At 33.8% G+C, this 3,309-nt stretch overlaps 1 protein-coding gene across 1 annotated transcript in view; it reads left to right on the top strand.

Moving 5' to 3' along the window:
• Window positions 1-3,309, top strand: part of LOC105626623 (hemicentin-1-like) — a 209,889-nt gene that overhangs the window by 44,588 nt on the left and 161,992 nt on the right.

The following is a 3,309-nucleotide window of genomic DNA, read 5'->3' as shown; positions in this document are numbered from 1 at the left end:
CTCTCTCTCTCTCTCTCTCTCTCTCTCTCTCTCCTCCTCTCTCTCTCTCTCTCTCTCTGTCTTCCCCCCCCTCTCTCGCTTCGATGTATATACGGCGAATGGCAAAAGCAAGGGTATTGCTGCGGATTTAGTGAAACAATTGTGCGCAAAAATTTATTTTTTTTATTTTTATCGGCATAAAAAAAAGTTTAATGTCGGAACTGCTGCATACAATCGCCAATCGAATAGATTGAACATGAAAATGGACAGTGAAAGCTTAAACCATGCTTACTTAGAGATACTCAACAAGATATAAATAATATGTATTTATTTTTAAGTTGACTAGAATGTTCTTTTTTCTGTTACTGGCTCGTTATATCAATTTGTTGTCTGATAGTACGTTTGGACATGATATGTATCAAATTGAATTAAGCATCTTTATTAGTTTATCGATTTTCATACGGTTTGATTGCACTTGATACTGCTGTGAAGTGAGATCATAGATTAGAATATATGGTGTTTAATTTGCATTTATCTTATTGATTAGTTATAAAACAATTTTGCTTGAGATTTTTTTCATTACACTCAAGGTTGAGAATGACACTTGCCTCGTAACGATATTTACTGCAGACATACCACCATGTAAATTCTAATTTTGCAATAGATCGACATTGATGGAAATCCATAATAATCCTAATCTTTTTATTAAAGAATTTTCTGCTTAAGATGGCTTAAATATGAGCTGAAACGTTCAGATTTTTCTTATTGTACTATGACATATTAATTAACGCAAATAAAGGTGACTTGGGACAGTGTAGATAATCGACTTAATCGTGGTATCTAACCATGAGTCTTTAAAGAAAGTTAAAAACTTAATGGATACGATTAAATTTAATCAAAATACTGTCCCAAATCACCTATATTTACGATATATAGCGTATTATTACATTTCCGGCAACTCCTAAGTTAAATGTATTACGGTATTATCAACTTATTATGATTTACAAAACACAAGGATCTAAAAATGTACAAATTGCATTAGCGTGAAAAAAGCGTAAAAATGATAGCGATAATTGCAATATTTATTGCTTTTGCTGAGAGAGAAGTACAAATAATAACTAATCCTCACTCAATCGTTTTCTGAATCATTATGTATATCTTCGTGAATTTAAAAAAAAAATTAAAAAGCGATTTTAATATATATATATATATGTAATCGCTTTTAATATACATATATATATATATATATATATCCTGTATATATAATGTCTTGCATGTCTATATACACGCATAGACATATGCACACGCGAATGCGTCCACTCGGCTGTAACTGCGCAATACACTTATGCATAAACACGCGATACATGTATATATGCACCGTATGGAACGTATCATGTACTTGAGAGCTTGATATTACCCCCGTACCGAGGGACAGCAATGCATACTGAATAGCCATTACCCTTTTCCCTATTACACGGTCACCTGGCGTGTATAGAATATGAGATCCATGAGTAATAACGAATCTATCACTTGGCTCCCGTAAACGAGTAATCTTTGAACCGGACGATATTCTCTCTTGGGACGTCCTATGTCACATGTCCGATAAACAGGGAAATCAGACTCTTTCGCTTTATTTCGCCTCGTTAATCCGAATTGCCTTTTTTCTCAATGTTTTAATTATACTTGACTATATAAAACATAGCATTAATTTTTCATGATTAAATTATTAAATGATTAACAGCGAATATTAGATTAAGAATGAGAGATGAATAGTTTATGCCATCGTTTTATAACTTTGGGGTTGGGTCGAAAATCGTACCATCATACTATTTTTTATTCTTTGCGGATCAAGCTTTTAAGTGCTAAACCATCAAAATTTAAACATTCTGGTTCCGGCGTTGAAATAAAAACAAGTTTCGCCGCATTGATGGCTTACCTCGAATATTTAGGAAAAAGCTGTTTGGTTTTAGCTATTTGGTATATCACGTATACGCATGTATCGTTTAAGAATAGAAAGAGCGAGCAATTACCGCTGCAAACAAAAATAATCGAAATTCCTCTTTCAATTCAGAACTGAAAGTTTATAATTCGTTGTTAAAAAGTGTAGTGCAGTGTGATCTCTGGGGAAATCAAACGAAGCATCTGGCAATACGTTGCCTTGCAATCGCAAACGTCACATGAAACATAAACTCTATGCATCCGCCAACGGCACACCGATAGAGAATACTAATGATCAGATGGATTTCCCACGTGTCGTTTTCATGTGAGCCATACGATTCTTTTAAAAATTTTAATAATAGCTTTAATCGCATATGTTAGTCTAATCCATTGAAAGGTAACGCGATATCATTATCTCTTCAAATTCAAGAGCTTTGAATTTGAAGAGAATCACAAACTTCGAATTAGCGTTTTTGCTTAGTTAGACCGAAAGCGATTACGTCTGATTATTTTGCATGAGATGCAGTTGATTTTCATTTTTGTGCTTTATTCCCTCTCACTCGAGACGAGATGCGATGTTCATCTCTACCGAGCATATATTCCATGAAAAAGGCAAATCAGAACACAAATCTGACGCGATGGATCGACTATTTGGCCGTTAAGTGCATCGTGGAGTCGTCTAGGTGCCCCTAAAATGTCGCTGGAAGGCATGTAACGTCGTTTATATAACTCGGACCTTGGTGTTCACCGGGATAGAATTTAATAAAAGCCCGCGGGGCATCTTTACGCCCTCGTAACAAGCGCGCTCGTAAACCGGAGAAAATGTCGAACTTCTTTATATCTAATGTAATTCTTTTTCCTACCATCTCGAATTCTCATGCATGCGGTCGAGGGATGATAATTACAATGGTAAAACTTGATTTGATTGCAACAAGGCGAGTCTAGATCAACAAAATATTATTCTTGTATTTGTACTATCATTCATCGCTATGATGTACATATCAGTGCATTGCATGAATATTATATGATATTTTTTTCTTAATTTTATAGAGACAGCATTGTCTTGTCATAAAAAATAATTTTTTTTACTACTTAAAAAAATAATTAATAAGTGAAGAAGTTGTCGACATTAACATTATCAATATACATCGATACATTTCTACATATAAATTTTCTGGCTATATTTCAATGTTACTTTCCGGTTCAATAAGATAATTTGTACAGATCCCAAATTTATCGCATATTTATCCCGAATTTAATTTTAAGGTAAACGTTGCAAATTCGCAACACTGGCCCCTAGAGATTTAAAGTTATTTAAAGAAAAAAAACCGTAATTATTTGGAAAAACTAAATGAAAATCAATTAAATTGAATTGTATTCTCTCTCTCTCTC

Source organism: Atta cephalotes (assembly GCF_000143395.1).
Source record: "Atta cephalotes unplaced genomic scaffold scaffold00005, whole genome shotgun sequence".
Lineage (NCBI taxonomy): Eukaryota > Metazoa > Arthropoda > Insecta > Hymenoptera > Formicidae > Atta > Atta cephalotes.
Note: the sequence above shows the minus strand (reverse complement) of the source record. Positions and strands in the feature narration are given on the sequence as shown.